General features: G+C 58.1%; 1 protein-coding gene across 6 annotated transcripts in view; it reads left to right on the top strand.

Annotated features, from left to right (window-relative positions):
• The window catches only part of ZBTB46 (zinc finger and BTB domain containing 46), a 95984-nt gene that overhangs the window by 3780 nt on the left and 69166 nt on the right, over positions 1-23038 (top strand). Inside the window, exon 1 of one of the 6 annotated variants that reach the window (XM_078774530.1) lies at positions 6931-7200. The exons of 2 other annotated variants lie outside the window; for them this stretch is intronic. The gene's annotated coding sequence lies outside the window, so the exon portion shown is untranslated. Of the gene's footprint in view, positions 1-6930; positions 7209-23038 lie in introns of those variants that run through there. 3 more of the 6 variants (XM_078774529.1, XM_078774528.1, XM_078774527.1) reach the window with 3 other exon arrangements.

Here is a 23038-nt window from a genome sequence, read left to right as displayed (position 1 = left end):
TACATTGTGCAGTCCAAACACCGTCCTTGTGTTCTCACAGACAGCAAACTGTGTGTACAGGCCTCCTATAAACTATGCAGGGGGGGAGTTCTGCCAATCCACGTGTCACTACCTTCCTTCCCAAGGTCAGTCGCTACCACGCCTCTATCAGACACCTAGTTGGATCTGTGAACATTCCATCGGACTTTGCAAGCCGTAATACACCTGAATGCGAAGACCCCACATGCCAGGTCTATTCTTTCATACACCAAACTTCTGATTCCACTGTTTACCGGGTATCCATTGACAACATTGTGTCAGGCTCAACAAAACTTCCTTTCACCAGTAGGGCAGCATGGCTCGCTATCCAATCTGAATGTCCACACCTGCGGTGCACGCATACTCACCTGTTGCAAGGTACTCGCCCTTCAAAGAGGCTTACCAACATTCGCGATGTCAAACGCTACCTCTGAGTTGCTACCATTGCACGAGATGGTTTACTCGTAGTCCGGCGGGATGAGCATCCTTCCCCCTCCAGGGAATGCATTATCATTCCGCAAAGTGTACTGGATGGCCTGATCACTGCTCTCCATCTACATCTTTCTCACCCGTCATCTCATCAACTCATATTGGTCACCCACCGATACTTCTATGCACTTGATATGCACCTATTGAAGGGGTCACTGCTATCTGCCATAATTGCGCTGCTCTCCAGAGCATCCCGCACACCATCATTCCTCAGTCATCCAATGACCCTCCAGAGATGGTTGGCATATCATTTGCGGCTGATGTTATCAAACGTGAGCGACAAATCATTTTAGTCATATGAGAGTGTGTCATGTCTCACACAGCTGCTTGTATCATTGCCAACGAATGCCATGACACCTTAAGGGATGCTCTGCTTCAATTATGCATTGGGTTTAGTCCGCTGGATTGTCCCCAAGCTGTCATATGGACTGATCCTGCCCCTGGGTTCTCCGCCCTGTTAGGAAATAAGGTGCTACAAGAACACCACATCGTCATTGAGCTCGTTAGAATAAAAAACCTCAATAAGAACCCCGTAGCAGAGAAAGCAGTGTGGGAGCTGGAGGACGAGCTTCTATGCCAGGAGCCACATGGAGGCCCTGTTAAACCTTTGGCCTGGTCTATCGTCACTTCACGACTCAACACATCTTCGTTCCCAAGGGCTTTCCGTGAGAGAGTTATGGACACAGAGAGACCAGTTCTCCAATGTCCAGATTACCCTGTCTGACGAAAGGGTAATTGAGACTCAACATCGGCTCTGCCGGATCAGTCACCCGTATAGCCAGAAGTCCAAAGCCCCCTTAGGAGTTCAACCAACACTGACATCAGTTGCTTTTGGTGATCTGGTCTACCTACCTTCATGCTGACCGCAACAAATCTCAGGCCCACCTATGCTACTTGGTTACCTCTGTCGAGGATGGCTGGTGCACTATTCGCAAGTTCATCGGTTCCCAGCTACGTAGCACAACTTATCGAGTCAAGAGATCTGAATGCTACCAAGTCCCTTCCTTCTACGCTGACCCTACAGTTTACTCTACTTCCAACCTTCGTCACACCGGCCACGGTGATTGCTCCTCTTTGACGGATTCTGTTCTTATCAACCCTAACATACCAGTTGAGATGTCTACCCCTTCCACAGCTCCAATGCTGGCGACTATGGAGCCCGTTATGCAAACTCCGCAGCCTACGATGGATCCACCAGTTCTTCCCCAATCACTGGCTCTGGACCAAATCTCCGAGTTGCCTCTTGATGTAGAGATGCCACTACATGATCCAGAGCCTCGGTCTTCCTCACCTAGTCATATGCTGCAGACCCCGGTCCAGGTTTTCTGATCCGATAACACCAGCTTTTACAACACCTACCCAGGCATTTGCTTGTCCCTCTAGCCCAGTTTCATCGGTGCACACTCTGCAGGGGCGGATCCAGGGGGGGGGGGTGCAGGGGGTGCGCACCCCCCCTTCGATCCAGGATGAGGGTGCAGGCGGTGCGAATCTGTTGAACTGTTGGACCAGGGAAGAACACAAGGAACTGCAGAAACTTCCAAGAACGCACGAAATGCCGTTTCTGACGATCATTAAAAAAAAAATTCCTGGGGGAGGACCCCCACCCCCCCCTTTATCCCCCCCCCCAGCGCTATAGTTTCATGCATCCCCCCCCCCCCCCCCGGCGTCTTGAAATTCCTGGATCCGCCCCTGCTCTGAGGCACTCAACTCGACAGAGACGCCTTACAAAACATCTAACAGATTACATTCTTCAGTAATGATGTGAATAATTTGGGGGCAGAATAAACCCCAATACAAGGAAAGCACAAGCCTGGCGAGTCTTTCACGACTTCAATAAGATGTGGCAATCAGGCATGCCAGACGACCTCAAGAGAAAACTATTCGTTGCAACTGTCAAATCGATCCTCCCGTACGGCTCTGAGGCATGGACCCTCACTTCCGAACAGGAGGCAAGGCTCGACGGCTGCTACACGCGCATGCTACGGATAGCCCTGAATGTGACATGGAGAGATAATGTCAGAAATAACATACTGTATAGAGGACTACCATGTGTCTCTCAAAAGATCAGGACTTGGAGGCGAACAATGGCAGGACACTGCGTACGGCATAAGGACCCAGCAGTTAGTAAGCCGGTGCTCTGGGAACCGGAGCATGGACAGGCCTCGAGAGGGGGGCGTCACTTGACATACGTCGACCAACTGAGGCGGAACATAGGACTTGTGACCACTGCAGAAATGAGGGCGTGTATGGAGGATCATGGAGTCTGACATACCATCATCTTTGCCCGAGGAGACTCAACATGGTTGATGATTGAAACCCCAGTTGCATGAGGATAGTCTACCCCTATAATGGCCCTGTAATGACACCGGTTTTCTAACACCTGTTGCACCGACAATGTATTTTCCACACGGATAATTTATACTTTTTTCCTATTCCAATGTCATCCACTCATGTGAACTGCTTTTGTATGTCCTACCGTTAGGCCCTGTATGCACAGAGTGGCCACAAAGTCCCTAATGCACGCAGTTAGAATTAAGTTAGAATTTATCTGTACGCTCCCCGCCATTCTCCACACAAATTTGAATTTTTCTCCATGTTCTTCTGGACATCTTCTTCCATGTTGAGGTTTTGAGGTCATAAAAGACCCCCCTCCACCCCACTCCACCCTCTCTCACTCACTCCCCCTTCACTCCACCCCTCTTCCACTCCCTCACCACTCCACCCCTCATCCACTCCACTCCTATTCTACCCCTTATATGCTCCCGCCACTCCAGCCCTCATCCCCTCTCCTCCACCCCTCATCTACTCCCCCCACTCCATCCTTCATCCCTGACAGCTGTTTTGAGGTCTTCAACTGTTGTTAGGCAGAGATGAGAAATTTCCTCTTTCACAATGCCCCAAAGCGAGTTGTCACATGTTGTTCAGTCCGGACTTTGAGGAGGCCACACTATCTTAGATCCACGTCCAATCCATCGTCCACTGAATTTGTCGTCGAGATATTCTCTAACTGCGAGAGCATAATGTGCTGGTGCACCATCTTGTTACAGGATAGCTGTTTCCTCGAGACCTCTCACGCAGTTGTGGAACAAGCCACGTCTAAAGCATGTTCAAATAAGCAGTGTGATTGACACTTGTATCGAAAAAATATGGCCCTATCGAGTGATCTTATGAAATTGCTGCCCACATCATGACATGAGGAGGATGCTGTTCAATTTCCTCATAAAAATGAGGATTTTCTTTGCACCAAAAAGAAACATTCCTGCATCGATTGCTGAGATAATAGCACACTCATCCGAAAAATACGCTTCGTCTTTATGTAATGGTGGGGAAATCGCTGCAGAAAAGCCTTTCTCTAAATCAAGTCAAATCAAGGACACTCCGTGTTGAAGAAGAAGGACACTTCCTGCGTGTCGTGCGTAGGAGCTGGCTTATCGAACCTCTGCGAAAATCCTGTCCTTATGTCTTCAAAACTTGCTCCTTCTCACAAGTCACACGTGGTCGTGAACCTAAACACAAGTAATCAGTCTCTCTTCTATCGTGTACTTACTGGTGTCCGTCATGCTGAAGCTGTACCTGGAAAACAAATAAAACAAATAAGTAACAGAGGACACACTATTATGCATAGGGACTTTGTGGCCACTCTGTACATGGTTTGTTGATGCCCATGCATGTTTGGATTGCTTTCACACAGACGTGGTTATATTTTTTGATATTAAACTTGTTCTTTGCTCCCTGTATTTGCTTGAGACCTCCTGTGTTGAGGTAGCTGTTTGCATTTATTCAGCCTTGGTATCTTTGTTCATCCCTTTGTGACATGGTTAATTGATACAAGAAATTTAATGCGAAAGGGAGATAAAAAGAAAGAGGTCATGCCACAATATATTAATGACCCACTGTGGGTGGTGCTTCCGGCTGCGTGTGTTCCAGGGTTTTGGCGCCTCTTGTTAGCTGTGCTTTTGTGGTCCGTTAAATGCTCCGCACCGTCTCATCTCCAGTGGTATTGTGATTCGTTTATTGGGAGGACGGGTGTGAGAAAGAGGGATGGGAGGAGAGGTGGGAGAAGGAGGGATGGGAGGAGGGGTGGGAGAAAATGTGATGGGAGAAAGAGGGATGGGAGGGGGGTGGGAGAAAGAGGGATGGGAGGGGGGGGGTGGGAGAAAATGTGATGGGAGAAAGAGGGATGGGAGGGGGGGGGGTGGGAGAAAGAGGGATGGGAGGAGGGGAGTGGGAGAAAGAGGGATGGGAGGAGGGGAGTGGGAGAAAGAGGGGTGGGAGGAGGAAGGTGGGGGAGAGAGGGATAGGAGGAGGAAGGGAGAGAGAGGGATGGGGAGTGGGAGAGAGGAGATGAGGGATGGGTGGAGGGAGAGAGAGGGATGGGAGGGGAGGATGGGAGAAAGAGGGGGATGGGAGGGGGGATGGGAGGAGGTGGTGGGAGAAAGAGGGATGGGAGGAGGAGGTGGGAGAAAGAGGGATGGGAGGAGGAGGTGGGAGAAAGAGGGATGGGAGGAGGAAGGTGGGAGAAAGAGGAGTGGGAGGGGGGGGGAGGTTGGGAGAAAGAGGGATGAGAGGAAGGGTGGGAGAAAGAGGGATGGGAGGAAGAGGAGAGGGATGAAGAGGAGTGGGAGGGAGAGGGATGGGGGTGGGGGGTGGTAGAAAGAGGGGTGGGAGGAAGAGGAGAGGGAGGAAGAGGGGTGGGAAAAAGAGGGATGGGAGGAGGGGTGGGAGAAAGAGTGATGGGAGGAAGAGGCATGGGGGGGGGTGGGGTGGGAGGAGGAAGGTGGGGGAGAGAGTGATAGGAGGGGGAAGGGAGAGACAGGGATGGGGAGTGGGAGAGAGGAGATGAGGGATGGGAGGAGGGAGAGAGAGGGATGGGAGGGGGAGGTGGGACAAAGAGGGATGGGAGGAGGGATGTCGGAGAAAGAGGTGATGGGTGGGGGAGGGGGGGTGAGAGAAAGAGGGATGAGAGGACGGGTGGGAGAAAGAGGAGAGGGAGGAAGAGGGGTGGGAGAGAGAGGGATGGGAGGGGGGGTGGTAGGGATGGGAGGGGGGAGAGAGAGGGATGGGAGGGGGGAGAGAGACGGATGGGAGGAGGTGGGAGAAAGAGGGATGGGAGGGGGTGAGGGTGGGAGAAAGAGGAGTGTGAGAAAGAGGGATGGGAAGAGGAAGGTGGAGAGGAATGGTAGGGGGTGAAGGTTATTTTTCATTCTTTATTTTCAGCAGTTCTAAGCTGCATTCGATGTCACTCTATCCTTGGAGCTTGCACTATCATTCTACCACAATACATGCACAAGGTATCACAAGGGAATTTGACACAGGAGGAGGCTGTTTGGTTCATTATGCCTGCGCAACACCAACACCAGATTAAATAAACCAGTCAAAGCTAACGAGTTCATTTCATTGGGAGGATAAGACGAGGAGTGTGGATGAGAAACGTGTGGCAAGCCCAGGGATATCACAAGAGTGTTAAAATAAACATGGGGAATTGTTTTGTGTTTGCTCTTTTTCGGTATTTGTTTGGGTGGAGGAGGCGGGAGTGGGGGAGTTCATTTTGGGGGTGGGGAAACGTGGTATTAGGGTCAAGAATGTACAACACCAATCACACTGTCCTTTAAAGAGACCCTGTCACAGATGACGTCACAATCAGCACAGATGTTCACAACCACCCATCCATACTGAAACTACCCACCAATACTACCAACATCACTGCACCCCTCTATCCCCAATGCTTTCAGGTACCGGTACTTATCTACCGTTTCTGCTGCCACTACCTGCCCATGGATACCATTCCATGCATCAAGTACTCACTGAGTGAAAGACCCCCTCCCTACCATCTTCACTCTCTGGCTATCATGGCTCCTGGTCCTATCACTGTTCTGCCCTTGAGATATTCCCTCCATTATTATCAATTAATCCTTCGTTATCTGAAACAGCTCTCATTCGATGAGTGCACGGGCTCGATAAGCGAAATGGATGATAAATCACAGCGTTTAAGGAACATGTCGAAGCCCAATTGACAAACCATTGATCCATCACATTCGCCACGTGTAAACGCACACAATCACACATCGATCGTTACGTCGCACGCACCACGTGTACGCGCCCAGCGCCGTGTTACCAAGGGCTTGTGCGCATGCGCGGCGGCCCGCTCGCCCTATTTGGAAAGTCCGTGTTGACGCTGTAGTTTTACCTTACGGCCATGGGAGGGCGTTAATAAACCTGCCCGGGAAAAAACATGGGGCTCATGCCTGTCGGCCTTTAGGGGGGAAACGGGCGCGTTTCCGGGGTTTGGGATTCTGGAGCTGAGAGAGCGGCCCTTATTTCGTCGACACGTCAGCGAAATGGTGGTGCAGATAGCGGGTCGAACGTGAGAGAGTCGGTGTGGAGCTGAACTCGGAAAAGGGGGGCAAAGGGGAGCTAGGGAGTGGGGATTGGGGGGGTTCGAACCCCTCCCCGAGTTTTGGAGGCTTGTGCGTGCGGACCCGGTACGTCTCGGAGGCCTGGGGGAAGCGAGAGGAGCGCGCAGGGGAGGATTTGTGTTGTTCCTGGTTTCGGAGACGGGAAGCGAGAGCTGGGGTTCACACCCGCCGAGGAGGAAGGGGAAAGGGGAGAAGGAAGCAGGAACAACGGCTCACTGTACATACTGTGCGGGGAAGGCCTAGGAGCCGAGAGCTCGGTCGGAGGCAGAAACACGAGGTACACAGGTCGGTGGATCCGCGCACGGTTCTGCATCGTGAGCCGGGACCTAGTGGGAACCCCTAGGGATCGTGCCGGGTGGTGGGGGGGTTTTTTGGGGGGGGGGGGGGGACCAGATCCCGCGCTCAGCTCACATATCGCTCTTTGCCGATATACGTGACCTTTGCGTTTCTGGTGTTCTCAATACTCGATTTTCAAATCCCCGAATCGTTTAAAACAAACAAGCAGCGATTGTGTCGTCATGATGGAAACGTGTTGTCCGTCTCGCTATGCGCGTGCGTCCCGCCATTATTAGGCGATATGTATATACAGTGTACTTGTTATATTCATGAGATTGCTTGTTTTTCACGTGACACGCGTTCATGTTAGACCTATAATGTTTGATTTGTAGTATTGATCCACTCTCGGTGGAGGTGTGCGAGTTCTAGACAGGTGTGGTGAATGATAACTACATGGGCCATTCATTCACAAGAAAATTCTGCTCTTTCCCTTTAATAATTCACTGAATCCACTTTTGGTTTGAGTGTTTTGATGAATATGTTTTCGTGTGACCCGGCTGATCGTGTTTTATGTGTGTGGCCTCCAAATTCGGAATGTCCAAAACTCAACAAACTGCTACTTTATATTTGCCTTCAATGTATTCACGTGGATGTTTGAGTGGGCAATCAACATTACCAACAATTGATCGAGATGTTCAAAAATGTTCAAAAATGTTCAAGATGATACAAGATGATTGAGATGAAGAAGGTGATTGAGGTGTGGATGCTTTCTGTGATATTTAAGGCTCCGTGATGTTGATCAACCTGACCCAATCCTCTCCTCCCTACTCTCAATCCTCCCTGTGACACTCAATCCTCCCCTACACTCGATCCTCCCCTACACTCAAGTCCTCCCCAACACTCAATCCTCCCCGACACTCAATCCTCCCTGACACTCAATCCTCTCCTGCCACTCAATCCTCCCCCTACACTCAATCCTCCCCGACACTCAATCCTCCCCGACACTCGATCCTCCTCCTACACTCGATCCTCCCCTACACTCGATCCTCCCCTCCCCCCTACTCTCAATCCTCCCCGACACCAATCCTCCCCGACACTCAATCCTCCCCTACTCTCAATCCTCCCCGACACTCAATCCTCCCCGACACTCAATCCTCCTCTACACTCAATCCTCCCCTACACTCTATCCTCCCCTACTCTCAAACCCTCCTCCTTCACTTCAATCCTGCCCAACACTCAATCCTGCCCAACACCTCAATCCTCCCCTACTCTCAATCCTCCACTACACTCAATCCTCCCCGACACTCAATTCCTCCCCCGACACTCAATCCTCCCCGACACTCAATCCTCCCCGACACTCAATCCTCCCCTACACTCAATCCTCCCCTACACTCAATCCTCCCCTACACTCAATCCTCCGCTACTCTCAATCCTCCCCTACACTCAATCCTCCCCTACTCTCAATCCTCCCCTACTCTCAATCCTCCCCTACACTCAATCCTCCCCTACTCTCAATCCTCCCCTACTCTCAATCCTCCCCGACACTCAATCCTCCCCGACACTTCAATCCTCCCCGACACTCAATCCTCCCCGACACTCAATCCTCCCCGACACTGAATCCTCCCCGACACTCAATCCTCCCCGACACTCAATCCTCCCCGACACTCAACCTTCCCCTACTCCTCAATCCTCCCCTACCACTCAATCCTCCCCGACACTCAATCCTCCCCGACACTCAATCCTCCCCGACACTCAATCCTCCCCGACACTCAATCCTCCCCGACACTCAATCCTCCCCGACACTCAATCCTCTCCGACGCTCAAATCCTCCCCTACTCTCAATCCTCCCCTACTCTCAATCCTCCCCGACACTCGATCTTCCCCTACTCTCAATCCTCCCCGACACTCAATCCTCCCCGACACTCAATTCCTCCCCGACACTCAATCCTCCCCGACACTCAATCCTCCCCGACACTCAATCCTCCCCGACACTCAATCCTCCCCGACACTCAATCCTCCCCGACACTCAATCCTCCCCGACACTCAAATCCTCCCCGACGCTCAATCCTCTCCGACGCTCAATCCTCCCCTACTCTCAATCCTCCCCTACTCTCAATCTTCTCCTACTCTCAATCCTCCCCTACTCTCAATCCTCTCCTACTCTCAATCCTCTCCTACTCTCAATCCTCCCCAACACTCAATCCTCCCCTACACTCAATCCTCCCTCACACTCAATCCTCCCCTACTCCTCTCCCCCCTACTCCATCCTCCCCCCCCCACCCCTTCCCCAACAACACCCTCCCCCACTCCCCATGCCAAACCCACCCCCATGCCAACCTCCCCCACGCCGCTTCCCCCACTCCGTTTTCCCCACTCCAACCTCCATTGCTCCGTTTCCCCCCCCCCCCCCAATCCAACCTCCACCACTCCGCTTCCCCCACTCCAACCTCCATCGCACCCCCCCCCCCCCCCGCCAATCCAACCTTCATCATCTGTCCCCCACTCCAACCTCCATTGTTCTGCCATCCTCACCCCAAATCCAACCTCCACCACTCTACTCCAACCTCCATTGCTCCAACCTCCATTGCTCCCCTCCCCCCACGATCCAACATCCACCGCTCCGCACCCCCATTCCAACCTGCACTGTTCCCCACACTCCAACCTCGACCTTTTATTTCACTTCCCTCACTTTTCCCTCGTTTGCACCCCTCCTCATCCGCTCCCCCAATCCACCCCTCTTCCACTCCCTCACCACTCCACTTCTACTCTACCCCTTGTATTCTCCCCCCACTCCAGCCCTCATCCCTCCCCTCCACCCCTCATCCCTCCCCTCCACCCCTCATCATTCCTCCCACTCCATCCTTCATCCCCTCCACTGCAGTCCTCATCTACTCCTCCCACTCCATCCCTCATCCCCTCCCCTCCACCTCTCATCCGCTACTTCCCCCACTACATCCCTCATCTGCTTGCACCCACTCCACCCCAACAAGTACAATGTAGGGGTGTACTTGTTTTGAGATCTTTTTAAATCCCTTCCCAGACTCGTAGGCATCTATAACCTTCTATCTGAAGGCCTCAGAGAGCTCTTTTGATCGCGGCATGGTGACGCCACACACATCAACAACAAAGAGCAAACCAAACTAAATGTCTGAGGATTAAATAAGACAGGTTCCTCCAAGATCCTCTCTAACGATGTTCTAATCAGTTGCACCTGAGCTGGTGCACCTGATTTTAATTTTAGGTATTTGAAGCAGTGATAAATGTAGGGGTGTACTTACTTTTTCCACATGCGAAATTTGAATTTATGTTTATTTAAATAATACAATGGACTACAAAATGTAAATGGTTCATGATATTTGTTATATTATATCACCTTTATCTCTCAATATTGTTGAAATGAAGATCAAATAGCTGCATGTTGAAATATGTTGAGAAAGTCAAAACTTTACATGGGGTGTACTTACTTTTTCACGTGACTGTATATTGTTACGGTTCTCTACGCCGCCCTTCATCCCCTTACCAAGGGGGGATTAATCCCCTTGTTCTTGCTGGGCTTGGCGGAACCGAGGCTTGACACGTCCCTTCCTGCCAAGCGCAAGGTAGGGTTTCGGGACCAAGTCTCGCACGTACCAAATACCTGCGCTGCCACGAAAGCGAGGAAGCAAGCCTCAAACGAGCCACGTGTGGTTTGAGTACGCCGAGCGGATTGAGTACCACATGGTCCGTGCAGTCTTAATTAGTTAGTGGAACCCGATTGGAGCGATCCCATTCGTACCATGCTTAGCCAATGAATAAACCACAGGAACGATTGAATGGAAGAAAGGAAGAACACAGGTTTAATTATTCCCACACATATTTACAATGATCAGGGACGCAGAGACACAGAGCAGCCTTAAGCAGTCCTAACCTATTTCCCAGACAACGGGCCCGTCTACTCACACAGGGAATTGCAGATGGGTAGGTGGTCAGCCACGCGTCGACATAGTCGTCCAGAGGCGGCCTCTGTCCGGCTCTCCACGGTCCCGGCACGTCCCGCGAAGATGGCAGCAGGCGATGGCAGGAACCCGTAGCGCGTCTCCCGAACAAGGCAGATAACTAGGTGGAACGGCAAAGGGCGGGACTCTCAGCGCGGCTGGCGATTACTCAGCCATTCTCACTCGCGGGACTTAATGCGCTGTATATTGGTTCATGCGCGTCTGGCTGTGCCCGCGTGTCTTGCACAGTTCGCGGCCAACTCTTCTTCCTCGATCCTCTGAACTGGTTAGTGCGCGCGAGTTCTTTAGCGCTAGCCCGTTCGCCAATCCTTTTCGCGCACGTCACGTCACCCTACCCGACACGTCACGTCACCCTACCCGACACGTCACGTCACCCTACCCGACACGTCACGTCACCCTACCCGACACGTCACGTCACCCTACCCGACACGTCACGTCACCCTACCCGACACGTCACGTCACCCTACCCGACACGTCACGTCACCCTACCCGACACGTCACGTCACCCTACCCGACACGTCACGTCACCCTACCCGACACGTCACGTCACCCTACCCGACACGTCACGTCACCCTACCCTACCCGACACGTCACCCTACCCTACCCTACCCGACACGTCACCCTACCCTACCCGACACGTCACCCTACCCTACCCGACACGTCACCCTACCCTACCCGACACGTCACCCTACCCTACCCGACACGTCACCCTACCCTACCCGACACGTCACCCTACCCTACCCGACACGTCACCCTACCCTACCCGACACGTCACCCTACCCTACCCTACCCGACACGTCACCCTACCCTACCCGACACGTCACCCTACCCTACCCGACACGTCACCCTACCCTACCCGACACGTCACCCTACCCTACCCGACACGTCACCCTGCCCTACCCGACACGTCACCCTGCCCTACCCGACACGTCACCCTGCCCTACCCGACACGTCACCCTGCCCTACCCGACACGTCACCCTACCCTACCCGACACGTCACCCTGCCCTACCCGACACGTCACCCTGCCCTACCCGACACGTCACCCTGCCCTACCCGACACGTCACCCTGCCCTACCCGACACGTCACCCTGCCCTACCCGACACGTCACCCTGCCCTACCCGACACGTCACCCTGCCCTACCCGACACGTCACCCTGCCCTACCCGACACGTCACCCTGCCCTACCCGACACGTCACCCTGCCCTACCCGACACGTCACCCTGCCCTACCCGACACGTCACCCTGCCCTACCCGACACGTCACCCTGCCCTGCCCTACCCGACACGTCACCCTGCCCTACCCGACACGTCACCCTGCCCTACCCGACACGTCACCCTGCCCTACCCGACACGTCACCCTGCCCTACCCGACACGTCACCCTGCCCTACCCGACACGTCACCCTGCCCTACCCGACACGTCACCCTGCCCTACCCGACACGTCACCCTGCCCTACCCGACACGTCACCCTGCCCTACCCGACACGTCACCCTGCCCTACCCGACACGTCACCCTGCCCTACCCGACACGTCACCCTGCCCTACCCGACACGTCACCCTGCCCTACCCGACACGTCACCCTGCCCTACCCGACACGTCACCCTGCCCTACCCGACACGTCACCCTGCCCTACCCGACACGTCACCCTGCCCTACCCGACACGTCACCCTGCCCTACCCGACACGTCACCCTGCCCTACCCGACACGTCACCCTGCCCTACCCGACACGTCACCCTGCCCTACCCGACACGTCGCCCTGCCCTACCCGACACGTCGCCCTGCCCTACCCGACACGTCGCCCTGCCCTACCCGACACGTCGCCCTGCCCTACCCGACACGTCGCCCTGCCCTACCCGACACGTCGCCCTGCCCTACCCGACACGTCGCCCTGCCCTACCCGACACGTCGCCCTGCCCTACCCGACACGTCGCCCTGCCCTACCCGACACGTCGCCCTGCCCTACCCGACACGTCGCCCTGCCCTACCCGACACGTCGCCCTGCCCTACCCGACACGTCGCCCTGCCCTACCCGACACGTCGCCCTGCCCTACCCGACACGTCGCCCTGCCCTACCCGACACGTCGCCCTGCCCTACCCGACACGTCGCCCTGCCCTACCCGACACGTCGCCCTGCCCTACCCGACACGTCGCCCTGCCCTACCCGACACGTCGCCCTGCCCTACCCGACACGTCGCCCTGCCCTACCCGACACGTCGCCCTGCCCTACCCGACACGTCGCCCTGCCCTACCCGACACGTCGCCCTGCCCTACCCGACACGTCGCCCTGCCCTACCCGACACGTCGCCCTGCCCTACCCGACACGTCGCCCTGCCCTACCCGACACGTCGCCCTGCCCTACCCGACACGTCGCCCTGCCCTACCCGACACGTCGCCCTGCCCTACCCGACACGTCGCCCTGCCCTACCCGACACGTCGCCCTGCCCTACCCGACACGTCGCCCTACCCTACCCGACACGTCGCCCTACCCTACCCGACACGTCGCCCTACCCTACCCGACACGTCGCCCTACCCTACCCGACACGTCGCCCTACCCTACCCGACACGTCGCCCTACCCTACCCGACACGTCGCCCTACCCTACCCGACACGTCGCCCTACCCTACCCGACACGTCGCCCTACCCTACCCGACACGTCGCCCTACCCTACCCGACACGTCGCCCTACCCTACCCGACACGTCGCCCTACCCTACCCGACACGTCGCCCTACCCTACCCGACACGTCGCCCTACCCTACCCGACACGTCACCCTACCCTACCCGACACGTCACCCTACCCTACCCGTCACCCTACCCTACCCGACACGTCACCCTACCCTACCCGACACGTCACCCTACCCTACCCGACACGTCACCCTACCCTACCCGACACGTCACCCTACCCTACCCGACACGTCACCCTACCCTACCCGACACGTCACCCTACCCTACACGACACGTCACCCTACCCTACCCGACACGTCACCCTACCCTACCCGACACGTCACCCTACCCTACCCGACACGTCACCCTACCCGACCCGACACGTCACCCTACCCGACCCGACACGTCACCCTACCCGACCCGACACGTCACCCTACCCGACCCGACACGTCACCCTACCCGACCCGACACGTCACCCTACCCGACCCGACACGTCACCCTACCCTACCCGACACGTCACCCTACCCTACCCGACACGTCACCCTACCCTACCCGACACGTCACCCTACCCTACCCGACACGTCACCCTACCCTACCCGACACGTCACCCTACCCTACCCGACACGTCACCCTACCCTACCCGACACGTCACCCTACCCTACCCGACACGTCACCCTACCCTACCCGACACGTCACCCTACCCTACCCGACACGTCACCCTACCCTACCCGACACGTCACCCTACCCTACCCGACACGTCACCCTACCCTACCCGACACGTCACCCTACCCTACCCGACACGTCACCCTACCCTACCCGACACGTCACCCTACCCTACCCGACACGTCACCCTACCCTACCCTACCCGACACGTCACCCTACCCTACCCGACACGTCACCCTACCCTACCCGACCCTACCCGACACGTCACCCTACCCTACCCGACACGTCACCCTACCCTACCCGACACGTCACCCTACCCTACCCGACACGTCACCCTACCCTACCCTACCCGACACGTCACCCTACCCTACCCTACCCGACACGTCACCCTACCCTACCCGACACGTCACCCTACCCTACCCGACACGTCACCCTACCCTACCCTACCCGACACGTCACCCTACCCTACCCGACACGTCACCCTACCCTACCCGACACGTCACCCTACCCTACCCGACACGTCACCCTACCCTACCCGACATGACACGTCACCCTACCCTACCCGACACGTCACCCTACCCTACCCGACACGTCACCCTACCCGACCCGTCACGTCACGTCACGTCACCCTACCCTACCCGACACCACGTCACCCGTCACGTCACGTCACCCTACCCTACCCGACACCACGTCACCCGTCACGTCACGTCATGTCACCCTACCCTACCCTACCCGACACGTCACGTCACCCTACCCTACCCTACCCTACCCTACCCTACCCTACCCGACACGTCACGTCACCCTACCCTACCCTACCCGACACGTCACCCTACCCTACCCGACACGTCACCCTACCCGACACGTCACCCTACCCGACACGTCACCCTACCCTACCCGACACGTCACCCTACCCTACCCTACCCGACACGTCACCCTACCCTACCCTACCCGACACGTCACCCTACCCTACCCTACCCGACACGTCACCCTACCCTACCCTACCCGACACGTCACCCTACCCTACCCTACCCTACCCGACACGTCACCCTACCCTACCCTACCCGACACGTCACCCTACCCTACCCGACACGTCACCCTACCCTACCCGACACGTCACCCTACCCTACCCTACCCGACACGTCACCCTACCCTACCCTACCCGACACGTCACCCTACCCTACCCTACCCTAACCGATACGTCACCCTACCCGACACGTCACCCTACCCTACCCTACCCGACACGTCACCCTACCCTACCCGACACGTCACCCTACCCTACCCTACCCGACACGTCACCCTACCCTACCCGACACATCACCCTACCCTACCCTACCCGACACGTCACCCTACCCTACCCTACCCGACACGTCACCCTACCCTACCCTACCCGACACGTCACCCTACCCTACCCTACCCTACCCGACACGTCACCCTACCCTACCCTACCCGACATGTCACCCTACCCTACCCTACCCGACACGTCACCCTACCCTACCCTACCCTACCCGACACGTCACCCTACCCTACCCGACACGTCACCCTACCCGACACGTCACCCTACCCAACACGTCACCCTACCCTACCCTACCCGACACGTCACCCTACCCTACCCTACCCGACACGTCACCCTACCCTACCCTACCCGACACGTCACCCTACCCTACCCTACCCGACACGTCACCCTACCCTACCCGACACGTCACCCTACCCTACCCTACCCGACACGTCAACCTACCCTACCCGACACGTCACCCTACCCTACCCGACACGTCACCCTACCCTACCCTACCCGACACGTCACCCTACCCTACCCTACCCTACCCGACACGTCACCCTACCCTACCCTACCCGACACGTCACCCTACCCTACCCGACACGTCACCCTACCCTACCCTACCCTACCCGACACCCTACCCGACACATCACCCTACCCGACACGTCACCCTACCCTACCCTACCCGACATGTCACCCTACCCTACCCTACCCTACCCTACCCGACACGTCACTCTACCCGACACGTTACCCTACCCGACACGTCACCCTACCCTACCCTACCCGACACGTCACCCTACCCTACCCTACCCGACACGTCACCCTACCCTACCCTACCGACACGTCACCCTACCCTACCCTACACGTCACCCTACCCTACCCTACCCTACCCGACACGTCACCCTACCCTACCCTACACGTCACCCTACCCTACCCTACACGTCACCCTACCCTACCCTACACGTCACCCTACCCTACCCTACCCGACACGTCACCCTACCCTACCCGACACGTCACCCTACCCTACCCGACACGTCACCCTACCCTACCCTACCCTACCCGACACGTCACCCTACCCGACACGTCACCCTACCCGACACGTCACCCTACCCGACACGTCACCCTACCCTACCCTACCCGACACGTCACCCTACCCGACACGTCACCCAACCCTACCCTACCCTACCCGACACGTCACCCTACCCTACCCGACACGTCACCCTACCCTACCCTACCTTACCCGACACGTCGCCCTACCCTACCCGACACGTCACCCTACCCTACCCGACCCGTCACCCTACCCGACCCGTCACCCTACCCTACCCGACACGTCGCCCTACCCTACCCGACACGTCGCCCTACCCTACCCGACACGTCGCCCTACCCTACCCGACACGTCGCCCTACCCTACCCGACACGTCGCCCTACCCTACCCGACACGTCACCCTACCCGACACGTCACCCTACCCTACCCTACCCGACACGTCGCCCTACCCTACCCGACACGTCGCCCTACCCTACCCGACCCGTCACCCTACCCGACCCGTCACCCTACCCGACCCGACACGTCGCCCTACCCTACCCGACACGTCGCCCTACCCTACCCGACACGTCGCCCTACCCTACCCGACACGTCGCCCTACCCTACCCGACACGTCGCCCTACCCTACCCGACACGTCGCCCTACCCTACCCGACACGTCGCCCTACCCTACCCGACACGTCGCCCTACCCTACCCGACACGTCGCCCTACCCTTCCCGACACGTCGCCCTACCCTACCCGACACGTCGCCCTACCCTACCCGACACGTCGCCCTACCCTACCCGACACGTCACCCTACCCGACACGTCACCCTACCCTACCCTACCCTACCCGACACGTCACCCTACCCTACCCTACCCGACACGTCACCCTACCCTACCCTACCCGACACGTCACCCTACCCTACCCTACCCGACACGTCACCCTACCCTACCCGACACGTCACCCTACCCTACCCGACACGTCACCCTACCCTACCCGACACGTCACCCTACCCTACCCGACACGTCACCCTACCCTACACTATCCTACACGTCACCCTACCCGACACGTCACCCGACACGTCACCCTACCCTACCCGACACGTCACGTCACCCTGCCCGACACGTCACGTCACCCTGCCCGACACGTCACGTCACCCTGCCCGACACGTCACGTCACCCTGCCCGACACGTCACGTCACCCTGCCCGACACGTCACGTCACCCTGCCCGACACGTCACGTCACCCTACCCTACCCGACACGTCACGTCACCCTACCCGACACGTCACGTCACGTCACCCTACCCGACACGTCACGTCACCCTACCCGACACGTCACGTCACCCTACCCGACACGTCACCCTACCCGTCACGTCACCCTACCCGATACGTCACGTCACCCTACCCGACACGTCACGTCACCCTACCCGACACGTCACGTCACCCTACCCGACACGGCACGTCACCCGACACGTCACGTCACCCTACCCGACACGTCACGTCACGTCACCCTACCCGACACGTCACGTCACCCTACCCGACACGTCACGTCACCCTACCCGACACGTCACGTCACCCTACCCGACACGTCACGTCACCCTACCCGACACGTCACGTCACCCTATGCGACACGTCACGTCACCCTATGCGACACGTCACGTCACCCTACCCGACACGTCACGTCACCCTACCCGACACGTCACGTCATGTCACGTCACCCTACCCGTCACGTCACGTCACCCTACCCGACACGTCACGTCACATCACGTCACCCTACCCGACACGTCACGTCACGTCACCCTACCCGACACGTCACGTCACCCTACCCTACCCGACACGTCACGTCACGCTACCCGACACGTCACGTCACGTCACGTCACCCTACCCGGCACGTCACGTCACGTCACGTCACGTCACGTCACCCTACCCTACCCGACACGTCACGTCACCCTACCCGACACGTCACGTCACGTCACCCTACCCGACACGTCACGTCACCCTACCTGACACGTCACGTCACCCTACCCGACACGTCACGTCACGTCACCCTACCCGACACGTCACGTCACGTCACCCTACCCGACACGTCACGTTACGTCACCCTACCCGACACGTCACGTCACGTCACCCTACCCGACACGTCACGGCACCATACCCGACACGTCACGTCACGTCACCCTACCCGACACGTCACGTCACGTCACGGCACCCTACCCGACACGTCACGTCACGTCACCCTACCCGACACGTCACGTCACGTCACCCTACCCGACACGTCACGTCACGTCACCCTACCCGACACGTCACGTCACGTCACCCTACCCGACACGACACGTCACGTCACGTCACCCTACCCGACACTTCACGTCACCCGACACGTCCGTCACCCTACCCGACACGTCACGTCACCCTACCCGACACGTCACGTCACTCTACCCGACACGTCACGTCACTCTACCCGACACGACACGTCACGTCACCCTACTCGACACGACACGTCACGTCACCCTACCCGACACGTCACGTCACGTCACCCTACCCTACCCTACCCTACCCGACACGACACGACACGTCACGTCACGTCACGTCACCCTACCCGTCACGTCACGTCACGTCACGTCACCCTACCCGACACGTCACGTCACGTCACCCTACCCGACACGTCACGTCACCCTACCCGACACGTCACGTCACCCTACCCGACACGTCACGTCACCCTACCCGACACGTCACGTCACCCTACCCGACACGTCACGTCACCCTACCCGACACGTGACGTCACCCTACCCGACACGTCACGTCACCCTACCCGACACGTCACGTCACCCTACCCGACACGTCACGTCACCCTACCCGACACGTCACATCACCCTACCCGACACGTCACCCTACCCGACACGTCACGTCACCCTACCCGACACGTCACGGCACGTCACCCTACCCGAAACGTCACGTCACGTCACCCTACCCGACACGTCAAGTCACGTCACCCTACCCGACACGTCACGTCACGTCACCCTACCCGTCACGTCACCCTACCCGACACGTCACGTCACCCTACCCGACACGTCACGTCACCCTACCCGACACGACACGACACGTCACGTCACGTCACCCTACCCGACACGTCACGTCACCCTACTTGACACGTCACGTCACGTCACCCTACCCGTCACGTCACGTCACCCTACCCGACACGTTACGTCACCCGTCACGTCACGTCACCCTACCCGACACGTCACGTCACGTCACCCTACCCGACACGTCACGTCACCCTACCCGACACGTCACGTCACCCTACCCGACACGTCACGTCACCCTACCCTACCCTACCCTACCCGACACGACACGACACGTCACGTCACGTCACGTCACCCTACCCGTCACGTCACGTCACGTCACGTCACCCTACCCGACACGTCACGTCACGTCACCCTACCCGACACGTCACGTCACCCTACCCGACACGTCACGTCACCCTACCCGACACGTCACGTCACCCTACCCGACACGTCACGTCACCCTACCCGACACGTCACGTCACCCTACCCGACACGTCACGTCACCCTACCCGACACGTGACGTCACCCTACCCGACACGTCACGTCACCCTACCCGACACGTCACGTCACCCTACCCGACACGTCACGTCACCCTACCCGACACGTCACATCACCCTACCCGACACGTCACCCTACCCGACACGTCACGTCACCCTACCCGACACGTCACGGCACGTCACCCTACCCGAAACGTCACGTCACGTCACCCTACCCGACACGTCAAGTCACGTCACCCTACCCGACACGTCACGTCACGTCACCCTACCCGACACGTCACGTCACCCTACCCGACACGTCACGTCACCCTACCCGACACGTCACGTCACCCTACCCGACACGACACGACACGTCACGTCACGTCACCCTACCCGACACGTCACGTCACCCTACTTGACACGTCACGTCACGTCACGTCACGTCACCCTACCCGTCACGTCACGTCACCCTACCCGACACGTTACGTCACCCGTCACGTCACGTCACGTCACCCTACCCGACACGTCACGTCACGTCACCCTACCCGACACGTCACGTCACCCTACCCGACACGTCACGTCACCCTACCCGACACGTCACGTCACCCTACCCGACACGTCACGTCACGTCACCCTACCCGACACGTCACGTCACCCTTCCCGACACGTCACGTCACCCTACCCGACACGTCACGTCACACTACCCGACACCACGTCACGTCACGTCACCCTACCCGACACGTCACATCACCCTACCCGACACGTTACGTCACATCACCCGACACGTCACGTCACGTCACCCTACCCGTCACGTCACGTCACCCTACCCGACACGTCACGTCACCCTACCCGACACGTCACGTCACGTCATGTCACCCTACCTGACACGTCACGTCACCCTACCCATCACGTCACACTACCCGTCACGTCACGTCACCCTACCCGACACGTCACCCTACCCGACCCGACACGTCACCCTACCCGACACGTCACGTCACCCTACCCGACACGTCACGTCACCCTACCCGACACGTCACGTCACCCTACCCGACACGTCACGTCACCCAACCCGACACGTCACGTCACCCGACACGTCACGTCACCCTACCCGACACGTCACGTCACCCTACCCGACACGTCACGTCACCCTACCCGATACGTCACGTCACCCTGCCCGACACGTCACGTCACCCTACCCGACACGTCACGTCACCCTACCCGACACGTCACGTCACCCTACCCGACACGTCACGTCACCCTACCCGACACGTCACGTCACCCTACCCGACACGTCACGTCACCCTACCCGACACGTCACGTCACCCTACCCGACACGTCACGTCACCCTACCCGACACGTCACGTCACCCTACCCGACACGTCACGTCACCCTACCCGACACGTCACGTCACCCTACCCGACACGTCATGTCACCCTACCCGACACGTCACGTCACCCTACCCGACACGTCACGTCACCCTACCCGACACGTCACGTCACCCTACCCGACACGTCACGTCACCCTACCCGACACGTCACGTCACCCTACCCGACACGTCACGTCACCCTACCCGACACGTCACGTCACCCTACCCGACACGTCACGTCACCCTACCCGACACGTCACGTCACCCTACCCGACACGTCACGTCACCCTACCCGACACGTCACGTCACCCTACCCGACACGTCACGTCACCCTACCCGACACGTCACGTCATGTCACCCTACCCGACACGTCACGTCACCCTACCCGACACGTCACGTCACCCTACCCTACCCGACACGTCACGTCACCCTACCCTACCCGACACGTCACGTCACCCTACCCTACCCGACACGTCACGTCACCCTACCCTACCCGACACGTCACGTCACCCTACCCTACCCGACACGTCACGTCACCCTACCCGACACGTCACCCTACCCGACACGTCACGTCACCCAACCCGACACGTCACGTCACCCTACCCGACACGTCACGTCACCCTACCCGACACGTCACGTCACCCTACCCGACACGTCACGTCACCCTACCCGACACGTCACCCTACCCGACACGTCACGTCACCCTACCCGACACGTCACGTCACCCTACCCGACATGGCACGACACGTCACCCTACCCGACACGTCACCCTACCCGACACGTCACCCTACCCGACACGTCACGTCACCCTACCCGACACGTCACGTCACTCTACCCGTCACGTCACGTCACCCTACCCGACACGTCACGTCACCCTACCCGACACGTCACGTCACCCTACCCGACACGTCACGTCACCCTACCCGACACGTCACGTCACCCTACCCGACACGTCACGTCACCCTACCCGACACGTCACGTCACCCTACCCGACACGTCACGTCACCCTACCCGACACGTCACGTCACGTCACCCTACCCGACACGTCACGTCACCCTACCCGACACGTCACGTCACGTCACCCTACCCGACACGTCACGTCACGTCACCCTACCCGACACGTCACGTCACGTCACCCTACCCGACACGTCACGTCACGTCACGTCACCCTACCCGTCACGTCACCCTACCCGACACGTCACGTCACCCTACCCGACACGTCACGTCACGTCACCCTACCCGACACGTCACGTCACCCTACCCGACACGTCACGTCACGTCACGTCACCCTACCCGACACGTCACGTCACGTCACGTCACCCT

The sequence above is a fragment of the Myxine glutinosa genome, chromosome 3 (genome assembly GCF_964187855.1).
Source record: "Myxine glutinosa chromosome 3, kmMyxGlut1.1, whole genome shotgun sequence".
In the NCBI taxonomy this organism is placed as follows: Eukaryota; Metazoa; Chordata; class Myxini; order Myxiniformes; family Myxinidae; genus Myxine; species Myxine glutinosa.
The sequence above is the reverse complement of the archived record's forward strand: the minus strand, read 5'-3'. Positions and strand labels throughout refer to the sequence as shown.